The following is a 27623-nucleotide window of genomic DNA, read 5'->3' on the forward strand; positions in this document are numbered from 1 at the left end:
TGTGTGGCGTGGGCTGGTCTGGACCGCTTCTGCTTCCATCCTCAAGTGCTTAGATTATGTTAGCTTGCCTGACCACCAGCTCAAACTGGTCTTTTCAAGAGTAGATTCATTGTCTCTCAGTCTGACTCGATTACTCAGTACATAAATTAAAAGCAGATCTGGTTTTACCAAATACACTATTGAATTACCTAATCATCAACGTGTCTTGCTGAAAACATAGCCACCAATAAGGTAGTTTTATTGTCAAGTGACCTGGAAATGATTATTGAGGAAAAAAGTTATTGGCATATTTTTTGACTTTGAAATAAATAAGGCATTTCTTAATGTGTATACTTTAAGAGTGTATGGGGATCAGGAGAGAAATCATTCCAGTATCCTTTTTCTAGTTACCAGGGTATATTCAAAGGCAAAATATTTAATTTTCTGAGAAGACAATTATGGGTACTTAGCATTTTCTGGGAAAGAAACAGTCCACAGGTTTTTCTTGCCAAGGAACCCATTATGTGCTGAAGATGGTGAATACTGCTTTATCTGGGTCCACCCCATGCCCTAATTAAACGCCAGTGCTGGCAGATACATTCTTCTTGCACCCACTGTAATTACCACAGAATTCTAAAATTGTGTAACTTTAGTCCAAAAAACAAAGGGTGCAATTTTAAAGACAGTACAGTGAGATACAGACACTGAGTATGCTAATTAATAGATTATAGTCAGCTAGCAGTGGGCCCCTAATTACATAGTGCATTCATTATCCTCTTCTTAGCTCCCAGAGGTCAGACATCTTTCATTTGTGAAGAAGACTGGTTTATTAGAATTTATAGCAATTAAATATATTTCTGTATTTCTGTTTGAGCCTGGGGATTTTGGTCCATTTTAAATGTTTGATCTGATTGAGCTGGGTCCAGAATCCTATCAGTATAGAACATATTTGATTAGGATTGCTGATTGCTTGGTGGGCATGGCTCATTATTATGGCTTCTCTTAGAAGCTTGTGTTTAAGATAAAATTTCTTAGGTGTTTCTATGTCTTAGACTCCTTTTGTTACTTTACTTTCAAGTAGTTGTTGATTAAGAGTAGTGTGTGTGTCTATTTATGTATGTGTGAATGTGTGTATATAAATATATATATTTGAGCAGAGAAATCCTTTTCTTCTAAAAAAGTTGTGACTAGAAAGACTTTAGTGTCAGCATTTTAGAGAAGAATGAAAATCTTCATATGGGCTTTGTGTTGTTGCAGAGCTAGTGAAACTTTTGGAGAAGTTACATTTTAGATTTTATTTTCATCAGCTATTGTACTTTTAAAAAAAAGATTTGTTTGTTTATGTATATGAGTGCTTTTCTGCATGTAAGCCTGCATATCAGAAGAGGGCATCAGATCCCATTAGACATAGTTGTAAGCTATGACGTTGTTGGGAATTGAACTAAGGACCTCTAGAAGAGGAGAGCAGCCACGTGCTTAACTGCTGAGCTGTCACTCCAGTCCCTTGTACTTCTTTCTTGATTATGTGTTGTAAGAATTCTCTGTGTTGGATTTAGTTGTATGCTTATTTTAAGAATAATTATTTTATGGCTGAGGAGATGGCTCAGTTGGTAAACTGCAAGTGAGGACCTGAGTTTGATCCCTATGTCCCATGTAACAGCTGGGCATGGTGATGTGCACCTGTAATTCTAGCCCACAAGGAGACAGGAGGATCCATCCCTGCAGTTGCTGGCCAGCTAGTCTTGTGGCATCCTCAAGTTCTAGGTGTAAACAGAGATGAAGAATGAATCTGGAAGTCATCTGACATCAAGATTTAGCTTATACATGAACACACAGCTATAAGCGTGCATATTTGCATGTTCACATACCTATACATTTATGTATACACATGAACATATACAGATATACACACAGTAAATAATTATTTTAATGCTCTTTCACTAAAATTTTGTTTGAATAGAATATTCTGTTTAATATTGTAGGATGGCAAGTGAACTGCCTTTAATTTTTTTTCTTTTTTCTTTTGGTGGTTAGATTGTATTTGTGTGTGTGTGTTTGGATGTGCCTGTGCTGTGGTGCGTGTGTGGAGGTCAGATGATAGCTTTTGGGAACAGGTTTGCTTCCATAGTGTGTCCTGAGGATCACCCTCAGGCTCCGGAGATAAATTCGTTTGCCTCTTGAACCATCTCGCTACCTCTGATGTTTTCTTTTTGCTTAGAATATTTTTTTTTTGGAATTGTCTGCTTCTCTTTTCTGTTGAGGTGCTGAACCTAAGGTTTTATACCTGATAAACAAATGCTCTACCACTAAACTATACCTCTAACCTAGGGTTTTAATTTTATTTATTAGGCCTTTGCATGAATAGAAATATATAATTGAATGTGAGACATTTCTTCTTGTAGAGTTATATTTATTTACTTGGAATGTAGTGGGATAGTTGGAAAATAATTCAGTGAATCAAATAAAGTTGCATAAGTATCTGACATGGTTTACTTGTAAGAATATTATTTTCCAAGCCGGGTGTGGTGGTGAATACCTTTAATCCAAGCACTTAGGAGGCAGAGACAGGCGGATTTCTGAGTTCGAGGCCAGCCTGGTCTACAAAGTGAGCTCCAGGACAGCCAGGGCTATACAGAGAAACCTTGTCTTGGAAAACAAAAACAAACAAACAAACAAACAAACAAACAAAAAAGTATGCCTGAGTGAAATAAAGGCATACTTGTCGATAAATAGACATTTGCCTTGTCCTATCACCTACTCATCTCTTTTCTTTTCTCCAATAAAGTTTTAATTTTACTATTTTCTTTGTGTGTAAATGTGCATTTTGTGTATGTGGGTACACACTTGCCACAGCATGTGTGTAGAGGGCAGAGGACAACTTGGCATTGATTCTTTATTTCTACCATTTGAGGTCAGTGTTGTGGCCGGTGCCTTTACTCTGTGAGTCATCTTGTTAGCCCCACTCCCACCTTATGACAGCTTTATTAAGATACAGTTGAAAGCCGGGCGTGGTGGCGCACGCCTTTAATCCCAGCACTCGGGAGGCAGAGGCAGGCGGATTTCTGAGTTCGAGGCCAGCCTGGTCTACAAAGTGAGTTCCAGGACAGCCAGGGCTATACAGAGAAACCCTGTCTCGAAAAACCAAAAAAAAAAAAAAAAAAAAAAGATATAGTTGAGTTTTCCCTTGCAAGTATATTATTTCTTTGATTCTTAATCTGATTCTTGAGAGGAAGAATTTGAAGAAAGTGGTAACAACTTGGTCTAGGGAGTTCTTGAACAATGGAATGAGTGGCATAAATGCTATTCAAGAGCAGCCTTTGTTGCTGCCAGCAGAGGTGATAGGGGGAGAGATGGCAGGACAGACCTGTGGAGGAGAAGGCACACATTTGTGAGATGTTCTTGAACTCATTGGGCAAAGACTTATAGCAAGAGGGAAGTGTTTCTGGCATTATTAACAAATGAGGACTCAGATTGGAGCCAGATTAGAGTAAGAAATGGTGAATTTACTTAAATATTTGAATATAGGCTTTTCATATGCTTTTGGAAATAATGTGACCAGTGGGTATGACTTTAGGTACTTAGACGTGAATATTATAATAAGTGTGTTGTTAACATTGGAGAATTTATGATTCTTCCTAGGAACACTGAAGTAGAGGCTGGTGTGTGCTCATGCCCCTGTGCAGGAAGAAGGAGGAGAAGCTATCAGATGGCAGTGCTATATATAGGGTTTTTTATTCAGATAGTTTTATTTTTTTGGTTCAATAAATTATTTTCTTTAAAGGTAGGAAATTTGAGAATCTCTGAAAATCACTGATCACTGTTCATTAAAAAGGGTTGTCTTTTTTTTTTTTTTTTTTTTTTTTTTTGTGGTAGATTTTTCCTAGTCTTTCATGTTAGTTAACAAATACATTGGAGTTTGTTTTGTTTGATTGATGAGCTAGGAGGAAATTTCTGAAGAAAAAGAAATATTGCAGAAAATGTACTTTCAGTGTGGAAACAGCTTTGTATTGGAACTGTTCTGTTCTTTCTCTACAAACAAAATTAGAAGTGCTTTTATAAACTGACTTTGTGCTGCCCTTTGTATCTCAAAACTACTCATTTTTTTCTTTCTGAAATCAGAAGGTTGTCCTTAATACAGATTAAATACTTTTATTTCTCTTTGTTATTTGCAGTAATGTTCATTGAAAATCTCCCTTGAAGCCGGGTGTAGTGGCTCAAGCCTTTATTCCTAGCAGAGGCAGAGACAGGCAGGTCTCTCTGTGTTCAGGTCTACAGAGTGAGAGCTATGTAGTGAGATTCTGCCTCAAAAAAACCAAACAACAGTTAAAAACCAAACCAAACCAAAAAACCCAAAACTTCCTTTGTGTTATCCCAGTCTATACCTAAGAAATCAGGTTAGGTTTTATTATTTTGGCAGTTTGTGGAAAATATTAGATTGAAATGTTTATGAACAGCTTAATTATATACATATTGAGAACCTACAATAACTTGGTTTTGATACATACTGTGCCACTTCTTTAAAAATTCTTTTAAGATTTATTTTTTTATGTGAACTCTTTATTTTTCTTGAGTGATCTGCCTGCATGCATATATTGCACACTCAACATTTTTGGCCGTAGGAGACCTGTTTTACTTGGAAAACTTAGGTGGAACCTGATCTGCTTTATATTATCTGTCATGCTAGATCCTAAGTGGGAAAATTGATAAAGCACGAGAACCATGTGCTTGCCTGGTATCCATGATGGTCAGAAGACAGTGTGGGATCCCCTGGAACTGGAGTGAGGGATGGTTGTGAGCCACCCTGTAGATGCTAGGAACTCAACCTGGGTCCCCTGCCAGAGCAAGTGCTTCAAATGCTGAGCTATCCCTCCAGTCCTCTGCCCCCTTCCTCCCTAAGGTCATTTGAATGTGCTTGGCCCAGGGAGTGGCACTATAAGGAGGTGTAGCCTTGTTGGAATAGGTGTGTCACCGTGGGCGTGGGCTTTAATTCCTCATCCTAACTGCGTGGAAGCCAGTCTTCTAGCAGCTTTCAGATGAAGATGTAGAACTCTCAGCTCCTCTTGCACCATGCCTGCCTGGATGCTTTCGTGCTCCTGTCTTGATGATAATGGACTGAACCTGTAAGCCAAGCTGCAAGTAAATAGGTGCCTTGGTCATGGTATCTATTCACACTGTAAAACCTTAACTAAGGCACTCCCTATTTGTTTCTTACTTTGTGGATTTATTTTATGTGTGGGAGTGTTTTGCCTGTATGTGTGTATGTGTACCATGTGCTTGCCTGGTGCACAAAGACCAGAAAAGGGTGTCAGAAGCCTTAGGAGCTGGAGTTACAGTGTGGGTGCTGGGAATTGAACTCAGGTCCTCTGTAAGAGTGGCAAGTACTTTAAACCAATGAGCAATTTCTCCAGTCTCCTTGTGCCATCTTTTAATGTTTTGTGGCTTATATAGTTCCAGAATACATGACACACAGGGATCTTTTAACTTTGAACTCCCTGCTGTGTAACTGTCTTAGATGAATGTTAGGTACTAGAATAGTTCTCTATAGTAGCAACTGTCAACATTTTTGGCTTTAGGAAGAAAACTTTTTGTGGAACTTGATCTGCTTTGTATAATCCGTCATAGACCGTTTTTTTGGTTTTTGTTTTAAATATAGCTGTATGTTATAAAACATTGAAATTAAGCATATGATTCAGATTTACAACCATAATCATAATCCAGTTTTTGGTACCGGGAATGTAGCTCAGTGGTAAATGGTAAAACATCATCTTGACTTGGGCCTGCACTGCCGGAAACACTCCAACAACAGTAGACAGTTTTATTCTGTGCACCTGGTAGTTTCTTAAAGTTGGAGTTTAAATCTTAAGCCATTATTGGCCAATTAGGTTTCTATGTATTGTTTTGCTAAATGCTTTGGTTTGCCTTGTATTTGAAAGGATCTAAGGTTTTACTTATCCCCAAACTAGCTACATAGTGTTGATGACTTTGGAATTTGTCTTTTTAATGTTTTCTGTTAATTTAAATTTAAAAAATTGAAATTATTACTCTGTATGGTGTGTGTATGATGGTGTGTATGTATGTGTGCACATAAGTTTGATCTGCAAAGGATTTTGCAGGTAGAGGGGATATTCATTACGGATTTCTGGACAGTGGAGCTCTTTTAGCAGAGTAACTGTTAGAGAGTGTTGTAAGTCTAGACAAAGAGAGCTCAGCATCAAGGGCTCTGAATAGTGGCACGCAGTAGACAGGAGCACAGTGCCATCCTCTCTAGTCCATCAAGCTTACAGAGTCCTGAGCCAGAGTCCAGTTAAGCCCACGAATGTGTTTCTGTCAGTTATGTTAGTGGGATTCTCTGAGATCTCACTCACTAAATTGCACTGCTCCAATTTAAGAATCATTCATAAAATGAGGTTGCCACTACTAAGCATGATAAATATATGGCTGTTGAAATTCTTTTTGGGGTTGTTGACATAAAAATCAGCTTTTACATGTAAAGTACACTCTTCTTGTAAGTTTCACCAGTTCTCTAAGGATTTATTACTTATTTTGTATATATTCATGTGAGCAAGAGAGCACAGACATGCACATGCTATGATATGTGTGGAAGTCAGAGAACAGCTTCTTGTAGGTCAGTTCTTTCCTTCTCCGTTGCTTTGAGGGTCTTTCAAGATTTTTGTTGCTCTGTGCTGTGCTTTGTATGCATGCTTGCTTTGTATGCGGGCTTCTGGTCCTCCTGTCTTTGCCTCTCATTTCACATACAGTGCTAGGATTCTCCATGCCTATCACCACATCTGCTGTCGTTTTACGTGGGTTCCAAACTCAGGTTGGTCAGACTTGCTCCACAGGTACTTTTTATCTGCTCTATCATCTCCCTGAACCTTACCAGTTCTTAAGTGAGGATAATGCATTTTTAATTGTTGTAATGTTTAAGTGACATTAAAGGAAGTAGGATGTGTAAATTGATGGGCAAGAAGCTAGACATGGTGTGCCCGCCTTTAATACTAGCACTTGGGAGGCAGAGGCAGGTGGATTTCTGAGTTGGAGACCAGTCTGGTCTACAGAGCAAGTTTCAGGATAGCCAGAGATATCCACATAGTGAGACCCTGTCTCAAAAGAAGAGAAAAATGAAAAAAAAAATATGGGTAAGACTGTCTGACATAAATATATAATAAATGTTAGTTGATTGAAAAGTTAAACATTACATGAATATAAATTTTATGTATTTTTCAAGTATAAATGTACCTTATAATCTGCTACTAGAAGGCAGTCAGTAGCATGGGACCTATAAGGCCTTTTAGAAAGTGGGTCACAATGTGTAATAAACATGGGAGATAACTGATGTGGAGAGCAAATCAGCCTTTATATTCCTGGAGGAGCCGCCGGGGGCTTTGAGTAGGGTAATTAGTTTGCGGGGTTCTCAGTTACAGTGATGTTCATTATTTAACATTTTTATTTCCATAATGACTCATCTGTGAATTATAGAGTCCTTTCCCAAAAGGAACGCAATACTCTTGAAAAACATTTTTTTTCCTGCTCTGAGTGTGTGTCATGTTCTAAATGTAAAGAGTATCTGGGCAGTTATTTAGGAATAAAACATTGCAAATAATTTTAACCATGTGTTCTTGTGTGGCGACAACTTAACCCCCTTAAGACGGTGAAGATAGCCGGGCGTGGTGGTGCACGCCTTTAATCTCAGCACTTGGGAGGCTTAGGCAGGCGGATTTCTGAGTTCGAGGCCAGCCTGGTCTACAAAGTGAGTGCCAGGACAGCCAGGGCTACACAGAGAAACCCTGTCTCAAAAAAAAAAAAAAAAAAAAAGAAAAAAAAAAAAAAAAAAAGACAGTGAAGATTTCTTTAGTACAGTCAACATTCAGTGCTTATATTTACTCCTGCTGCCATTTTAAACTCTTACATTTTCTACTGTCTTTTGTTTTTTAATTTTTTACAATTTTTTTTTGCCAAAACCTTGTATAAATGCATATCATCGAAAGATACATTATGCTCACAGTATTCCAGTTATTTGTTTTATTTATATTAAAACTGGTATTACATCTGACATTAGCTTGATTTTTATGTATCCTTTGCAATGTTCTTGTAATGGTACTATTGCCAGATGCTACTAATAACTTTTGTGGAGCACTGTGCATATAGAGCACAGTGGATAACTTTTGTGGAGCACTGTGCATATAGAGCACAGTGGACACTTGTCGTTTTGGTGTGTGTGATATATGGCTGTGAAGACCAAAGATTGAGAATGATGTCTTTCTCAATTGCTCTCCACTTTAGTTTTAAGTTTGTATTTATTTCTTTTGGGGGAGATTGACACATGACACAGTGCATGTGTAGTGAGGACAAGTTGTAGGAATTGGTTCTTTCCTTCTCCCATGTGGCTTCTGGGGGTGAACTAAGGTCTTTAGGATTGGTGACACCTGCCCTTACCTGCAGTCATCTTTCTGGCCCTTCACCTCACTTTGTTGTAGGAAGGTCTTTCGTTGGACCTAGACTTTCTCCATCCAGCTAGCCTCTCTGGCTCTGAGCTCCAGGACCCATTTGTCTGCTTAGGCCTGCTCTGCCCTTTGCTCCTGTCCCAGCTTCTTATGAGTGCCTGGGATCTGGTGCTTGCCTGATAGGCACTGCAGCCCTTCCTGATGCTTCTCTATACAGTCATTACATTTTTTTGAAAGTACATAGTTACGTTTCCCCTTTCCTTCCTTCAGTCCCTCCCATATACCCTCCTTTTGGTCTCTGTCAAATTCATGGCCTCATTCTTTAGTTCTTCATGTATGCAACCTGTTCAGTTCAGTCCACATAATGTTCTCTGTATGTATATGATCTGAGCTGGCTACTTGGTATTGGATAACCAATTAGAGGGCCCTTACCTGATGGAGACTATTTTTATTATTTTCTATATCCCCCATTGTCTGTATGTAGTTCTTTGTCAAAGATTGAGGCCCCACAAAATTTCCCCCTTTGATGTTCATATCCATTGGTGTTGTTAGTGTTTACATTTTATACGTTGTATACATTTTATTTCTGGTTAATAACAGATATTTGCCTATTTACAAAGTGAACTAAAATGTAATTTTGGTCTTTTTACTTCAGCACAATAGAGCAGAATGTAGATGTGTGTGTAAGATACTTATTAAGGCTGGAGAAATGGCCCGGTTGTAAAGAGCACTTGTTGTTCTTACATAGACCCTGAGTTTGGTTCGTAGCACCCACATGGTGGCTCACAACCATCCCTAACTCCAGTTTCAAGGGAGATAATATCTTGTCTGAACTCCACAGGTATCCAACACATGTGTGGTGTACATATATACATGCAATCAACACATCCATACACAAAAATAAATAAAATAAAAATTAAAATAATTGCTAAAAAAGCTTTAAGAAAGTACTCGTTAAATGCAAGACTGATTAAAAGTCATTCATATTTTAATTTTAGAAGAAATTCCAAGAGTAGAATTATGAGTTTGACAGGAGCTCTCCCTCCAGAAGGGGTGCACATTGAGAAGTTGAGAGGCTAGGGGATCTGTTGAGCTGTTGGAGTGGAAGTGGAGTAGCTTATGTAGTTGGCCTCTGTGGGCAGGCTGCTGTCACAGCAGTGCTTCCTCTTTTTTCTTAAGACTTCCATTCTGTGCATGTAGGTACATGGACACTAGTGCAGGAGCCCCCAGGAGTCCAGGTTAATTGAGACTGCTGGTCCTCCTCCAGGATCACCCTTCTCCTCATCTTCTTTCAGCCTTTTCCTAATTCAATCACAGGGGTCAGCTGCTTCTGTTCATTGGTTGGGTGCAAGTATCTGTATCTGACTCTTTCAGCTGCTTGCTAGGTCCCTTTTTGTGATCCCTCCACAGCCTCAGTAATAGTGTCAGGCCTTGTAACCTCCCCTTGAGTTGGATCCCACTTTGGGCCTGTTGCTGGACCTTCTTTTCCTCAGGCTCCTCTCTCCATTTCCATCCCTGTAATTCTTTCAGACAGGAACAATTATGGGTCAGAGTTGTGACTGTGGGATGCCCCTCCCCCCTCATTTGATTCCCTGTCTTTCTGCTGGAGGTGGGCTCTATAAGTTCCCTCTCCCTACTGTTGGGCATTTCATCTAAGGTCCCTCCCTTTGAGTCCTGAGAGTCTCTCACTTCCCAGGTCTCTGATGCATTCTGGAGGGTCCCCCCAACCTCCTACCTCCCCAGGTTGCCTGTTTTCATTCTTTCTGCTGGCCCTCAGGGCTTCAGTCCTTTTCCCTTACCCAATACCAGATCAGGTCTCCCCCTCTTACCCCCCACCTCCACTTTTCCTCCCAGCCCCTCCTCCCTCCCCACTTGTGATTGCTTTCTTCTCATTCATCACTTAATGATATGCAAACATTTGTTTTGTTTTTATTTAACTCTGTGGGTTTTCCCCAGAGTTTTGTTGATTGAGTTGTACTTGGTGATGTTCTACTTACTGCACTTTTTTGAACAATAAATATATACTTTCTGAATCAGGAAAGACTTCAGTTTTTATATCATTAGGATAATAAATAATCGATTTGGAAAAAGGCTATAAAAGTAACTTTTATTTTCCCTTACTAATTGCTGTCTCTGAGGCTTATTGCTTCAGTCTGTTAATCTAGGCCTAGTCCTGGAAGCTTCTAACCTCCATACAATTTTATCTAGGCCTAGAATGTTTTCAGCCTCTGAGACTTACTGCTGAATAAGCTTCACCCCTTCTTAGTTCTTTCTGAACTCTGGCTGGCTGGTTCAACTCAGCTGTTCTGGCTCATATTCCTCTCCAAGTTGACTGATTCAATGTGGCTTCTCCCTCCCTTCTGCTCCCTCCCTCTCCTTCCCTTCTCCTGAATTGCTCTGCTTGGCCTCAGACTAATTCTGGCAGTCTGTTCTAATCTTCTGGCTCCCTTTCATTTTCTTGCTCATTCTCACTTCAACCTGTCTCTGTAAAACTGTCATCCCAGTAAAACTGCCTCTTTCCTCCTTTCTCTGCGCTGCTATTAAGAAGCATCTTTTTCCTCTGTCTCATGAGAGTTGGGCGGATCCTATTCTGTCAAATCTTTGCCACTCAATCAGACATCATTTTCAAACATGGATGCTTCCTTCTACAAACTAACTTAACTTCATTGTTTGGGATTAAAGGTGTGTGCTAAGGGTGTGTTTGTATTCCAGCTGGAGGGATTAAGGGTGTGTGCTGTGGTCTGAGCCACACTACAACTAGAAACAGGTTTTTATTATTCTTCTTTAAATGTAAATAACATAATCTCGGGGTTCATAGTGTGATCAGATATCCTGCGACAGAAGGTAACTTCTCTTTCTCCTCATAAATTAACATCTTTGTTTTATGATTATGTTTATACTTTTCAAGTCATTATCTTAAACTAAAAATATGTATTGAAGTATATTCAGAAGTAACCAGAAAATAATTTTTTTTTTTATAATTTTTAAGATTTATTTATTTTATGTATATGAGTACACTGTAGCTGTCTTCAGATACCCCAGAAGAGGGCATCGGATCCCATTACAGATGGTTGTGAGCCACCATGTGGTTGCTGGGAATTGAACTCAGGACCTCTGGAAGAGCAGTCAGTGCTCTTAACCGCTGAGCCATCTCTCCAGCCCGTCCAGAAAATAAATTTTTTAACTTGACTCGGTTTAATTACAAATTCTTGTTTTCATAGAATAGGTGTGCTTTGTGTGCTAAGTCTAAAGGAGAAGAATTAGGTTGCTAGTAACTGGATATTAAGATGGAGCTATTCAAACAAATCTCTATTTTCCTTTTTTCTTTTCTCATCTTTAATTATTTACTGGTTTATTGACTGATTTAATTTGTGGTGTGTACATCTGTTTGTGTGTGTCTGTGTGTGCCATGGCCCTTGTTAGGAAGTCAGAAGACAGCTTAGGAGCCAATTCTCTTTTATCTTGGGTTCTTGGGCTCATGCACTGAGCTTGGCACCAAACATTCCCAGTTCACTCGGCCATCTTACGAGTCCACCCTTTTTACTTTGAGAAAATAAGGCTTTTAGGGGAGGGAGCTTTTAGGGAGCAGATTTCAAAAACTGCTTGAATGAAAGAATGTTTGCAAATAAATTAGAATCATAATGATTCTTATTTTATAAAAAATGTTTTTAAAAACCATTTTTATTTTGTTTTTTAGCATCTCAGCACAGGATGAGCCAGGATGGTCTTTGAACTTGAAATCTTCCTGCCTTAATTTTTTTAGAGTACTGGGATTGCACATGTATGCTGTTCTTGGCTTTAATAATGTGTTTAAAGGCAACTCTCATACATTCTAGATACCTTATACATTGCTGACTTAAATAAATAGAAGTCTACGGGGTCTGGAGAGATGATTTCTATCTTAGGGGTTTACTGCTGTGAACAGAAAGCATGACCAAGACAACTCTTATAAGAACAACATTTAATTGGAATTGGCTTACAGGTTCAGAGGTTCAGTCCGTTATCATCAAGGCGGGGGCATGGCAGTGTCTAGGCAGGCATGGTGCAGGCGGAGCTGACAGTTCTACATCTTCATCTGAAGGCCGTTAGGAGAAGATGACTAGGAGGAGGATCTCAGAGTCTACCCTCTAAGTGATATACTTCGCTAACAAGACCACACCTCTTAATAGTGCTGTTTCCTGGACTAAGCAAATTCAAATCAACACAATGTTTCAGTGGCTAAAGCACTTGCTACTCTTCCAAAGGAAGAGTTCTCAGTTCTCAGCACCCATGTAGTGCCCACTATTCCTAACTCCAGTACTAGGGGTTCCAACACTCTCTTCTGACCACCATGGGCACCATGCACACATGGTGAGCATATTCACACATGGAGGCAAAATGCTAAGACACATAAAAAAGAATAAAAAAGAAATAGAAATAGAAAAGAAATAGAAGTCTAATAGCCTTTTCTATATTAAAGTGTACTGTACTTTGAGATTTAAAAGTGATAGGAGTTAGGGCAGCGGTAGGGTACTTGGAAAGAAGACTGTTGCAGGTGTAAGGCTGATCTGGGCTTCACAGTGAGAGCTTAGCCAGTTAGGGATAAATAACAGGACCATGTCTCAAAGAACAAAACCAAAAAGAGCCGTAGCAATTAACGTTCATTTTAGTGTTTGGTTTTACCTTTTTAAAGTTGAAAACCTAAAGAAGGACTTAGGGGTAGATGAAGGTGGGGCTAGTGAGATAGTGGTGAACAATGTTGGAGGTTTTGATTTGTGGCTTCACTTTTTACCTTCTTCTTTGAGAAGTTGATTTATTGAACAATTTTGAAAAATTTAGAACTTCCGTACAGGCTTGAAGCACAATGTATATAGAAAACTGATGAGAAGAAGTTGAATTTGTTAGTATTGGTAGATTTCTGAATTTTTTTTATAATTTTATTATTAATTAACTAATTAAGGTTTTTTTAGGCCTTACACTTTACATTTCAGGTTTGAGTCATCATGCTCAACTGAGTGTTTTCTCTCTCCCTCCTCCATCCTTTCTCTCCCTCACCTATTCTTTGCTTCTAGGAATTGCTCTTTTCAATAGTTAGGGTTATATTGTTGTTGTTTTTCCTCTTGTTCATTCCATTCATAATTTAACATGAATAAATTTGAAAACTACTGGCCATTACAACACACAAGTACAATTAAAACCTAAAACTTGAATTGCTTAGATTGAGGTGGCATGCTACAGCCCTTGTGACAGATGGCTTCCTCATGCTCCTTCCTCCTCTGCTGTGATTTTTTTTTTCCCCAGAGAATAAATCCCATGTGTTCCCATTTTGGCTCTAGTTGTGCTCTGCCCACTCATTGGCTTCAGAGGAACTCTAATTTGGATGTACTGGCTACTGGCATTATAGTAGGAAGTGGTTACAAAGTGTGGCTCCTTATGCCAAGTGTTCATTTATCAGAGAAATTGTAGTTTCATAAAATTAAACATCTTAGTCATACTGAGTAAAGCTAAATTTTACTCTTTCAAGACTATACTTTAAAAATACTTTACTTTTAATTATTTGTATATTTATTTGTAATATTTGTATTTGTGTGTAGGTATATGCACATGAGTGCAGGTGCCTGTGGTGGCCAGAGGTGTCAGATCCCCCTGGAGCTGGAATTATTGGTGGTTGGGAGTCACCTACCTTGGGTGTTGGGAACTGACCCAGTTTGGTTCTGTGCAGGAGCAGTACAGGCTCTAAGTGCAGCACTGTGTCTCCAGCTCCAGAATGTGTTTTAAGGACTGTTTATTACACTTGTAGATTGTGTGTGTTTGCATGCACACATGCCAGAGTGTGGGTGTGGACAGTAAAGGACAGCTCCCTCCACGGTGAGGGCCTGGGATTGAACTCAGGTTGCCAGCTTGGGAACAGGTGTCTACCCACTGAGCGTTTTTGCAGGACATTTAGCATATATTTTTCAGTTGATGTTCTAAACTAAGTATTTTTAGTGGCATATGTATTACAAAACAGGTTTTTAAAATCCGAATTTCACATAATCAGGAATTTATAGTGTGTTGTACTGCAATGTTTGTTCCGGGCACTGAATGAATATACGTAATTGTACTGAGATTTTTTTGGGTGTGTGTGGAGATAATCTTGTTGTGCGCTTTAGGGTGGCCTTCTTCTACAGTCTTCTTGCCTAAACTTTCTGAATTCTGGGATACAGGTGTATACTACTATGCCCAGCCATGACAGAAATTTAATATCACAGAGACTTAATTATAGTCATTGAACCTGTCATGTCTAGTATTGAATTTTATATTTGATCAGTTACAACACCGAATGCATGAGGATTTGCCAGACTTTAAAGTTGGACCAGTGAGTGATTGCTACTGTTACTGCTGCCACCATTGCCTCTTCTCATTTTTCTTGTTTACAATTTACATTATTTATTTATTTTAAAATCATTTTATTTACATTCCAGCTATTGCCCCCCTCCTTCCCCCCCCCCCCATAGTTTCTCATTCCATCCCTCCTCCCCATTGCCTTGAGAAGGTGCTCTCTTTCCCCCATCTCCCTTCCCTAGGGCTTTAGTGCATCTTCTCCCACTGAGGCCAGACTAGGCAGGCCTCTGCTATATATGTGCCAACAAAACCAAGAGCTAGTTCTTTGAGAAAATCAATAGGAAAAATAAAACGTTAGCTAAACTAACTAAAGGGCATAGAGACAGTATCCAAATTAACAAAATCAGAAACGAAAAGAGAGTCATAACAACAGAAACTGAGGAAATTAAAAAAAATCATCAGAACTTACTACAAAAGCTTCTACTCAACAAAACTAGAAAATCTAGATGAAATCTAGATGAAATGTGCTGGCTTCTTACCAACAGGTCCAGGCAAGAGGAGAGAGGTCCCTGTCCCACTGGGGTCTCTCTGGGGCTGAGTGGGATGATGAGTATCAACGGCTCAAAAGAAACACACCAAGCCGGGAGTCTTGTTGAAGCAGGAACTCAACTTTATGGCGTCAGTCTCTTACTTATATAAGTTCGGAACATAGGGAGGGGGATTTTTGGTGGGGTAAGATGACGTAGGAGGCGGGCAAGGCGGACAAGGATGATGGAGGGTATGGAGTAACTGACAGGGCCAATGGCAACAGCAACAATGGCAGTCCGCAACAGTGGGGGCAGAGGCAGGGCCAAACAGGTCTTGCTGAGTCATCCTGATATGGAAGTGACTGAGACAGGTCTCAAAACTTGAGCCAGGCTTAGGCTCATCCATAAGGTCACAGAAACTGGAGCAAGGCTCGGGTTTGTCCTCAAGGCCCAAACCAGGCCCAAAATGGGGCCCAACAGAAATGGATGATTTTCTAGACAGATGCCACATACTAATATTAAATCAAGATCAGGTAAATGATCTAAGCAGTCCCATAACTCCTAAGGAAATAGAAATAGTCATTAAAACCCTCCCAACCAGAAAAGCCCAGGACCAGGTGGTTTTAGTTCAGAATTCTACCAGACCTTCAAAGAAGAGCTAATACCAATACTCCTCAAACTATTCCACAAAATAGAAACAGAAGGAACACTACCTAATTCATTCTATGAAGCCACAGTTACCTTAATGCCTAAACCACACAAAGACCCAACAAAGAAAGAGAACTTGAGGCCAATTTCACTTACAAATATCGATGCAAAAATGCTCAATAAAATTCTTGTAAACCGAATCCAAGAATACATCATAACCACCATTCACCAGGATCAAGTAGGCTTCACCCCAGGGATACAGGGATGGTTCAGTTTATGAAAATCTATCAATGTAATCCACTATATAAACAAACTCAAGAAAAACATCACTGGATTATCTCATTACATGCTGAAAAAGCCTTTGTGACAAAATATAACACCCTTTCATGTTGAAAGTCTTGGAGAGATCAGGAATTCATGGCACATTCCTAAACATAAAGTAATATACAGCAAACCAGCAGCCAACAACAAATTAAATGGAGAAAAACTAGAAGCAATCTCACTAAAATCAGGGACAAGACAAGGATGCCCACTCTCTTCCTGTCTATTCAGTATAATACTTGAAGTTCTAGCTAGAGCAATTAGACACTTCTGTTATGAAACTTAATTTTATTTATCTATTATTTGAGACAGGCTATCTCTATATAGCCCTAGTTGTCTTGAAGCTCTACCAGCCTCTGCCTCCTGAGTGTTGGGAGTAAAGTGTTGTCACCATACCTGCCCCTCATTCTTTTTCTTCTGTCTTTTCTATTGCTATGAAGAAAGATCACGACCAAGAGAACTTATAAAATAAAGCATTTAATTTGGAGCATACTGGGCAGGCTTAGAATCTATGACCATCTTTTCAGGAAACATGGCACCAGGCAAGCAGGCACGACGCTAGAGCAGTAGCTGAGAACTTACATCTTGATCTGAAAGTTGGAGGCAGAGAAATGGGGGTGTGAAATAGGAAGATGTTCATTATACATTACAGGGAACATGTAATGTGTGTGTTTATCCTGGAAGTAGTATAGCTTAATTATAGCACTGCTTTAAAGCACAGACTGTGGATTCAGTAAGCTCAGCGATACTGATCCAAGGAATGTAGAGAGATTTCTGATCTGTACGATGAAGATAATACTCGAGCATGAGGAGGATGTAGGGGTTAAATAAACTAAGACTCAGGGAGCATTTAGAATTGGGGATTTTGTGTAGTAAGTACCAGTTCTTTGTTATTGTCTTTTCACTTTGGTCTCTCTTGTAAAGTCAATATTGACTCAGAAACTCAGAAAGATCTATTTGAGTGTGTTTCCTCAGTGTAGGATTATTGATTAACATTATTTTGTTAATACTTTTTCTTCATGTAATGGATGTGAATTTGTCACATAGTAAAAAACATAGTGAAGACTAAGATTAAATCTGTACATTTGTATGTCATTACAAGATAAAATACAGAATTAGTCACTTGGAATTCAATAAATATTTGAATGCTATTGAGTGAGCTATAATACTTGTTTAGAATTGTAAATGTGATAGCTGAGAGGAACCTTATAGAATCTCCTTTTCATATTCCTTCACAGTACCCCTTACAAATCATGTAGTATAAGTATTAAGTTTACATTGATTAGCTGTTTGTTCTGTTTAAAAGTAATTGGTTTTTGTGGAAACTTTTCATCATTAAGAAATGTTTGAAGTAGCTTGCTTTTGTGTAATACTTGATATATGTATAGCTTAGGATCTGATTTCAGTCTGGAACTAGGTAGAACAAATCTATTCCTCTTTCCAGAATAATAGGAGAGGGTTTATGAAATAGATATTTAGTGATCCAAAAAATTGCTGGTAGGGCTGGATCACTTGTCTTCAGGCTTGCTTCTGTAATACTAATAAGAAACTTGCACTACTGTGAACCCAGAGCAGTTGAAATCTCCTGCAGCCCCATCCCTCTGCAGCATCTTTCCTGGCTAAAGAAGACAGAGCCTCTTTCTTCATGTCACCCAGGTCCATACTTGTCTTCTATGCTTTTCTTTAACTGGTAGTCTGGATCACCTCCTGTGCTGTAGCTACAAGGCTATGTAGGAATTTGTGAGTTCCCACTCTTGCCCTGGGGAAGCAGGACTCAGAGTGGATGTGCTGCTTTTTAGCATCTGATTTACGTGTTTGAATACTTTGCATGTGCTTATGTACATGTACTATGTGCATGCCTAGTGCCTGTAGAAATCAGCAAAAGGTGTCAGATCTCCTGGAACTGTAGCTAGGGATGGCTGTGAGCCACCATGTGGTACTGGAAACTGGACCTATGTCCTCTGCAAGAGCAACATGTGCTTTTAACTGCTGAGGCATCTATTTCTTCAGTCCCTGATCTTAAGTTTAAGTTCAACTTCAGCTAGGTAGTGAGTTGGAGGTCAACCTGGAATACTTGAGACCCTTTTTAAAAAAAATAGGACAAAGCAAATATTGCAACCTTAATATTGGATATTGGACCTTGGATATTTTTTGTTTGTTTCTGAGACAGAATCTTACCATGTAATTCTGCTTGGCTTACCACTCACAGTGATCCTCTTGTCTCTGCCTCTTGAGTATTGGAACTGAAGGCTTCTAGATGGTATTGTTTATTTGAAAGACTCTGTAATCACACTTTGAAAAATAGTTATATAAAATAATTAAGATAGGGCCAGATGGTGGTAGCACATCCTTTTAATCTCAGCACTTTGGAGGCAGAGGCAGGTGGATCTCTGAGTTCAAAACCAGATTACAGAGTGAGTCCACAGCAATTAAGGCTACACAGAGAAACCCTGTCTGGAAACACAGCAGCAGAAACAACAATAAAAACAAACAAAAATAATAATTTAAATGGGAAGCTCCTTTAAAATAAAAGTTGTTTTTGTTTTTTGTTTTTCAACTTGGAAGAGAAGCTCTTGGGATGTATGCTTTTATTGGGGTATAAATTTAAATACTTTTGAATTATAACCCAGATAAAAATCAAAACATTCTTTGTGATGTTAATGCCTACTCCCTTTTATGGGAGAGGCACTAAATTATTTTAAGTTTTATTTTGCTTTACTGAAAAGGGTATCTCAATTACTAAATTGATTTTGCAACAGATTTTATAATAGGCGAGTTTAAAAGGTAATAGTTTATAATAGAGGTGTTTTTTCAGGTACATAGAAGCTGCCAGTTTCTATAAAATTTCACTTTTGGAAAGCTAGGAATATGGGAGATGATACTCTCAATATATAACTTTATAAACAAATGGTAATAAAAAAATTGCCTTAGAAGATTGGTTAGACATTCCCAGGTCATTGTGGCTGCTCCTGAAGATAAATACTGAAAATGCATAGGAAAAATTAGTAGAAGTGTCTGTTTGTTTTACTGAGACAGTGCAGAGGAAGGTGTGTCTTGAAGTGTCCCAAGAGGGGAATGGTAGTCCTGGAAGTGGTATGCAGTTTCAGTCTTCTAAAGGTAAGGATGAGATAGTATTCTTGATAATGTTTTCCTCTTTTATTTGTTTTGTTTTAAGACGGGGTTTCCCTGTGTAGCCCTGGCTCCTGAACCTCTGTGTATAGTCTAGGCTACCTCTGAACTTCAGTGCTCTTTCTTTTTCTCCCTTCCTAGAGCTGGGATTGCAGGTGTGATATCATGCTTTGGGTAAGTGTTCTTGTTTTTATGTAGCAGCCAAACCAGTGGTGTTTCTTTACTTGCTGAAGGTGGTAATTCTACATCTGCTCTTTGTAGATCTTTGGTCTGGAAAAATTGCTTAGGAATCCATAGAATTCTGGTTTAGTAAGTTTTCTCTTTACCATAGTTATGCATGAACTAATGCTATTACAGAAACAAATTTGAGAGCAAAACCGACTGTTTCTTTTGGAGTTTGCCTCTTTTGTTGCATCTTTAGTCACTGGTTTTTAGAGTAGTTGCCATAGCTGGTATGTCAGTTTGACATTTTGATTTCAAAGATCCTATTATAATCTTGCTCCAAATGTCAAGCAGCTCCTCAGTAATAGACATAAGCCCCCACTGATGCTTTGTTAGGATGTAAGATGATTTTACAGAGTCCTTGGTATTATGTCCGTGTGTGGAGCTTAAATGAGAACATTTATATTGCCTAATGGAGCTTTTATTTATTGATTTCAGGTTATTGGCTAAGTTTTGCCCCATGCTGACTTTGAATTTGATTATCCTTGAGCCAGAATAGGAAAGCAGTTTTTAAAGCAGGATGATTTTACATACAAGAGCAACCAAAACTATTACTTAATAGTTTTTTAAATGTTCCATATTAGTGTATGTTTCAGTGGTCAGCAACTTTCTTAGTGTCCTAGTGTAACTTAGCATAGTAGGCTCACATCTTGGTGAAGGCAAAGCTAAAATGAGCAGTCAAGACACAAAAGAGTGGAGAAAGTTTTATTACCTGCAGCAGGCCAAAAGAATTGGGGAGTTACTTTCACAGAAGGGCCCTCCTCCAGCAAAGGAAGCACATGAGTTTATTCTTCTAGCCTATAAATATTCATATAGGTGCTGTCCCATTTCTCCATATGTTCAGTGAGGGGCACATTCCTGAGCATGTTCAGTATAAGGTCATGAAGCACATGTTTAGAAGATTAAAGTGATAGACAAGAGGGCTCTCAACTTGTTCTGGAAAGTTTTAGCTGAAAACAGTTTAAAGTCTAGTTTAAGAAAATAAGAGCCGGGCTGGTGGCACACGCCTTTAATCCCAGCACTTGGGAGGCAGAGGCAGGCGGATTTCTGAGTTCGAGGCCAGCCTGGTCTACAAAGTGAGTGCCAGGACAGCCAAGGCTACACAGAGAAACCCTGTCTCAAAAAACCAAAAAAAAAAAAAAAAAGAAAATAAGAGTCTGCTTCTGACAGGGTTTGCCTTGCTCACTGGCTAGCACTAGCAATAGGAAACACATTTAGCTTATGGAATGTTCACCTAGTTGTAATGAATGTGTCTTGACCAGAGAACAGCTTGATTACTGAGGAATTGATTTTGAAGTCTTCAGAAGGGTGTGTCTTTCAAGAACACTGAGAAGAATATTGATCTGTGCTTGTTAGAAGAACGTTGTTTCCTTTGTTTTATAAGCACAATTGTGTCATCTTCAGGAAGCAGCTGATGCATTTAGCAGTGTTGCTTTTCCATTTGCCAAGTCGATAATACAGTAATGAGTAGAACATACTTTCTCTTTGTAAAGTAATATATACATAGAATATAGAAAAAGTTTAACTCCAATATTTCTCTGATGCAGATGTGTGTATATGTGCATGAGAGCATGTGTGTGCATGCACACACATTGTATGTACGAACACACAGTATACAATATACTTTGTAATGCGAGGGATCAGCAGGGCATTAGGTATGCTAAGCAAGTGTTCTGCCACCCAGTTGCCTTCTCAGCAGCACATTCTTTTATATTAATAAAACAAAACAAAACAATAACAGGCGGCTGGCGTGATTGCTTATTGTTAAGAATGTATTGCCTTTCAGAGGACCTGAGTTGTCTTCCCAACACTCAGGTTATTGGCTCATAGCCCTCTGTAGCTCCAGGGGAGCCTATCCTTCTGGCTTCTGTGGGCATCAACAGTCGTGTGCACACATGTACACACATACACTTTTAGCCACCTTCTATTGTTGCTATTAATATTTTTCTTATGTAATATTTCTGTGGCTATTTTGGTTAGTGTATTTTGCATCTCTATACTTTCTATAACAGATAATTGTTAAAAAGTTAAATGTATTTGACAAAGATGACCTGAAGGAATTAGAGAGCCAGAATTTATTATATACATTGTGTATTCTTTAAAAGTTTAACATCTATATGACTTTTAGTTTGTAATGAGAGGAAAAGTTATGAAAACAAGCCTCTAAGTTGTTTTAGTAACTGCTTTATTTTAGAAGGAGAAACAGCATGTCTAAAATACAGTTCTTGCTTTCTTAAGGTGTTACAGCTGTGCTTATAAAACCAAAGGGGTTGGGCTAGGGTGCATCTCAGTTGTGGAGTGTTTGCCTAGCGTATACAAGGTTTTGTGCATACAGCACTGCAGGAGTGGGGGAGTACATGCGCCTGTATGCATGGGTGTGGGTTCAGTGGTCCTCACCTCCCCCCCACCCCCCCCGCGCGCCCCCCCCCCCGCCCCCAATCACTTTGATTCAGCCTCTTCCTCCTTGAGAAGAAATAGACCCTAGTACCATAGACATCTACTTTATGGAATGAATTCTGTTTCTTTTGTGCATCTGAATGTCCTTTCTCCTCTTCCCTCCTCTTCCCCCCTTTCCTTCCCCTCCCCCTCTCCTCTTTCTCTTCTTTTTAGTTACTTAAGTGCTTATCTATTATTATGAAAACAAGCCTCTAAGTTTTAGACATATGGAATGAATTCTGTTTTTTGTTCTAATGGTTGGCTTGTTGAATTGTTTTCATAGTATTAGATTAATTATTATAAGTTTATGGTTTTTATTAATTGCTTATTGGTGATTGGAAGAAAAACTAACAAATATGTCTATTTTTGACAAGCTAACTTTTAAAACAGTTTTTTTTTCTTCAGTGCTAAATAACAAAATTTTCTTAATTATTTTAATGAATTCTTTTATCTACTTAAAGAACGATATAAATGTTTTTATGAAACATGTGGAAAAGAGTTTTAGATATATCTTGTGTGTGTGTGTGTGTGTGTGTGTGTGTGTGTGTATGTATCTATTGTATGTGTGTGCATGTACAATTGCATGTGCTCTTGCTCATATATGTGGAGGCCACAAGGAAGCTTTTGGATATCTTCCTTTATCACTTTGTGCCATGTTGGCCTGAGACAGGAACTGCCATTTAGCTGGTGTGTTGGCCTGTCAGCTCCCAGGATCTGCTTCGTATTGTCTCCCTTCCCATTTCACTGCTGGGATTACAGGCATTGGGCTACTCTGTCCAGCTTGTCTATGGCTGCTAGGGATTTGAACTCAGTCCTCTTGCTTGCACAGCAAGTACTCTTACGTTCTGAACCAAAAGACATATTTCCAAAGACATATTTTATTTTATGTTTGCCATTGAAGTTATTGACAAATTATGTTCAGATATTAATATGACAGTGATTTACTTTCCAGAAAAAAATTTGTGCTTTTCTCTATAAAAGCTACAATTGCTACTATTTTGATCCCCAAGAATGTGTTAATTTTTTTCCTTTCTAACACAAATATAATTAGTATTTTACAAGATATATGTGCTGGCTAGTTTTATGTGACCTTGACACAGCTAAAGTCATTTTGGAAGCGGGAACCTCAATTTAGAAAAATGTCTTCAGTAGATTGCATTTGGACAAGCCTGTGGTGCATTGTCTTCATCGATGTGGGAAGGCCTAGCTTGTGGTGGGCAGTACCACTCCTGGCCTGGTGGTCTTGGGTGCTATAAGGCATACTGAGCAAAGTGAGGAATAAGCCAATAAGCAGCCCTCCTCCAAGGCCTCTGCATCAGCTCTAGCCTCCAGCTTCCTGCCCTGACTTTCCTCAGTGGTGTACTGTGATATGGAACTGTAAGCTAAAATAAACCCTTTCCTCTCCTCTTGCGTGTGTCCGACTCGACCAGCAAGAACAATGCTGCAACAGGATTCTTCTGCACACGTTTATTGGGAGAGCTTGATTGTAGAGGCAAATAGACCCGGAGCCCAGAACTGGTGCTGCTTATATAGGCCTAGGAGAGGCGTGTCTCACACCCGGATTGGTTATGCACTATGCCTCATTTGCATGTTCCTCATCTGATTGGCTACTCTCTCTCAGTATCTCACAGTACCTCATTATCATACCTCATTTGCATGTCTCACATCTGATTGGTTATTCTCTCATTACCTCATTATCATACCTCATTTGCATGTCTCACATCTGATTGGTTATTCTCTCAGTACCTCATTATCATACCTCATTTGCATGTCTCACATCTGATTGGTTATTCTCTTAGTACTTTGCAGAGCCTCATTATCATGCCGGGCCAGGCAGTGTTTTGGTGAAAAACTTTACTGCATAAGTAAGCATTGGTCATTTGCTCAAACTTATGCGTGGTGGCCAGCAGAAGCCTGCGCCACTCTGCAACGGCACATGCGGCTTCCCACACTCCCCAAGTTGATTTTGATCTTGGTGCTTTATCGCAGACATAGAAATCCTAAGGCTGTGCATGAATGTTTACCACACATCACAACACTTGATCCTGAGAGTACTGTCATGGTTTACAAAGAAATTAAGATAGTTGTACTAGTTATGTTTCTCATTGTTGTGACCAAGTATCTGATAAGAAGCAATGTAAAGGGAGAGGACTTCTTTTGCCTATTGTTTTAAGATTTCTCTATCATGAAAGGCATAGCCTTTCATGTGGTCAGTATCTTTTTATTTTTACTAGGCTTCTCTTTTCTCTTAATTACACCTTAAAGACAGCCTATTTAATAAAGGGTGCTGGCATATGGGATATCCACATGCAGAAGAATTAGATATATCATCTCTTACTGTATAAAAATACATTCAAATTTGATCAGGGGTCTTAATTTGAAACCTGAGATGGGCCAGGCCTATGGGTATATACTTTTAATCCAGTACTCAGAAGATAGAGGCAAGTGGATCTTGAATGAGTTTGAGTCTAGCCTGGACTACATACAGAGTTCCAGGCCAGGCAGAGCAACACAATGAGACCCTGACTCAAAAATAAAAAGGAACAAAAAAAATTCAAACCTAAAATGGTGTTGCTACTAAAGGAAAATATAGGGAAGACACTTTTGGAAATAGCTATAGGCAAAATTTTTCTGAATATAGAACCCTAGTGGCAAAGGAAATAGCCAGCCTAAGAATTGACAAAATTGCAGAGCTTTATCATAGTAAAAAAACAGTCAAAACGAACAGACAGTCCATAAAATAGGAGAAGAATCTTTATAGTTACCACAAACAAGACATAAAAATTAGACTATATAAAGAGGTACAAATCCCCTCTGTCAATCAGTAAATAAACTAGTGACTGACTAGACAGTTCTTAGAAGGAGAAATACAGCTGACCAATAAATATCTTTGAAAGTGCCCATCACTTTTCATCTTTAGGGAAATGCAGATTTTAACTCCTTGAGATTCTGTCTCACACCACTCAGAATGACTGTCATCAAGAAAACAGTTACAACAAATGCTGACAACAGTGTGGGAAATGGAACCCTTCACTTATCACTGTGAAAACTGGTATAATCAGAGCTTTCCCAAAGAACTTCAAGTAGAACTGTGCCATGTGTCCTTCCTCTACTGCTCCTGGGCATATACCTAAAGACTACAACCTACCACGGAAATACTTGGACATTATGTTTGTTGTTGGTCTGTTCATAGTGAGAAGGAAATGGATTCAGCTTAGGTATCCATCAAGAAATGAATAAAGAAAATATGGTGCATATATGTACAATAATACTCTTTTATTCATCTGTAAAAAAAAGTGAAATTTTCAGAAAAATTGACAAAACTGTGAGAAAACCCAGGCCGAGAAAGAGAAATACCCCGTGTTCTCTTTCATATGCTGAGTCTAGCTTCTAAATGTTAAGTGTAAACATGTAGGTGGAGTGAGTGTGGAAGAGGCCAGGAAGCTAGAAAGGGCTGGCCCACAGAATGAGGACAACAGGAATCTGTAAGGAAGGAATGTGGGGAGTGAAGTAGAGCAAGTGTTCTATGAAAGGGGAAGTCGGGGTGGGGTAGTGGGTGCAGAAGATGGGATTGAGGCGTGGGTTGGGGCTGGGCAGGGGCATCACCCCAAGAGAAGTAGGTATGTAAATGCACTAAGGGAAGTTAGTAGTTTGTAAGTTAATTTTAAAAAAGATGATGTAAAAAAATTTTTTTAGAGGATTTGTTTCTGTGTAGACAAATATAGTTTTCTCTGTTGATGTTTTTAAAATTTTACTTTATTGTGTAGGCATGTTCACAGGCAGTAGTATGTGCTCTCAATTACTGAGCCATCTCTCCAGCCCAGTATGTTGATCATATATTTGCTAATATTATGTGTGCTAGTATTGTGAACACTCACACACACACACACACACACACACACACACACACACACCTCTTTAAAAGCCATCACATGTGGCCTCCTAGACAGCTCAGTGGGGAAAGGGTTAAGGTACCTGCTGCCAAGCGTGATGGTGCTGAGTTTAATTTCCAGATCCATGTGGTAAAAGGAGAGAATCGATTCTTGAAAGTTGTCTTCTGCTGGGCAGTGGTGGCCCACGCCTTTAATCCCAGCAGTTGGGAGGCAGAGGCAGGTGGATTTCTGAGTTTGAGGCCAGCCTGGTCTACAAAGTGAGTTTCAGGACAGCCAGGGCTATACAGAGAAACCCTGTCTTGAAAAACAACAACAAAAGAAATCTGTCTTCTGACTTCCATGCTTGTACCATGGATACATGCTTGTGCTTCCCTTCCCCCCTTTTCTCTCTCACACACAGAGTAAATAAAAATATAAAAATCATAAGTAGTGCTAAGTGCAAAATGACATAATTGGAAAGATTTGTGGCACACACAGAAAGTGAATGTTTATCTTGCTAATAAACATAAAGACTCACCCCCTCCCCCATTGGATACTCACATCTTTACTTATTTTATTTATGTGAGTGCATTGTAGCTGTCTTCAGACACACCAGAAGAGGCAGCAGATCTCATTATAGATGGCTGTGAGCCACCATGTGGTTGCTGGGAATTGAACTCAGGACCTCAGGAAGAAGAGTCAGTGCTCTTAACCACTGAGCCATTTCTCTAGCCCGGATACTCACGTCTTAGTTACTTTTTGGTTGCTATGGTAAAATACCCCAACAGTAGCAATTTAAAAAAAGGACGGGGGTTATTTAGTCTTCCACTTTGGGGTGTAGTAGATTGTGGGGAGGGAAGGCAAGACAGCAGCGGGGGCTTGAAACAGCTGGTCAGGTTGTTCCCACAGTTGGACAGCAGAGAGAGATGAATATCTGTGCTGGGCTAGCCTTCTTTTTGTGGAGTCTAGAATTCAAGTCCAAGGATGGTGCTTCTCACTTCTAGTTTTGGGTCTTTTTTCCTCAGCTAACCTCATCATCATAATCCTTCACTGGTGTGCTGATGTTTTGCCTCCTTGGTGATTCCAAGATCATTTGAAGTTGACTGTTAACATAACCTCCACTTGCCAATAAAATTTAAATGATTAGTACACGGGCCAGATGTATACAAGAATATCATTCACAGAATCAAAGAATATAATGTTACTTTGCCAGGGATTGAGAAAAGGAACTAAGGAAGCTACTTACTAGTATCCATGAATTCTCAGTGAAGCAAAAGTGAACTGTAGAGATAGACCCAGTACAGCATTGTCCCCGCAGTCAACAATAGCATTCTAGACCTTAAAATTCTTCTGAAGATAGAGTTTATATTAAGTGGTTCTGCTTTTTGAGTAGTATGTGTCACTTGGCTTCAAACTTGAGATACTCCTGCCTCACTCTTTAAAATGATATTATAGGCATATACTATTATACCCGGTTTTGGTGTTTGTGTGTGTGTGTTCATGAATTCGTATGTATGTATGTGTGTGTGTGTATATATATATATATATATATATATATATATATATATATATATATATATATATGAAGGTTAAATTGTAGCTAAAAAGTTACGTATAACCACTTACTAAATACTAGTACTTGCTAATTAATGTTTATAATAATTAAAAGTCATTTTGTTTTTTGATAGACTTTTATGTTTTAGAATTTTGTTTTTTACTCCTGCTGATATAGAGTCTTCTCA

General features: G+C 39.1%; 1 protein-coding gene across 12 annotated transcripts in view; it reads left to right on the forward strand.

Annotated features, from left to right (window-relative positions):
- Erc1 (ELKS/RAB6-interacting/CAST family member 1) overlaps positions 1-27623 on the forward strand; it is a 277991-nt gene that overhangs the window by 24297 nt on the left and 226071 nt on the right. The gene's annotated exons all lie outside the window — the stretch shown is intronic.

Source organism: Mus caroli, unplaced genomic scaffold (assembly GCF_978045245.1).
Source record: "Mus caroli unplaced genomic scaffold, Mus_caroli_1 scaffold_7, whole genome shotgun sequence".
Classification (NCBI taxonomy): domain Eukaryota; kingdom Metazoa; phylum Chordata; class Mammalia; order Rodentia; family Muridae; genus Mus; species Mus caroli.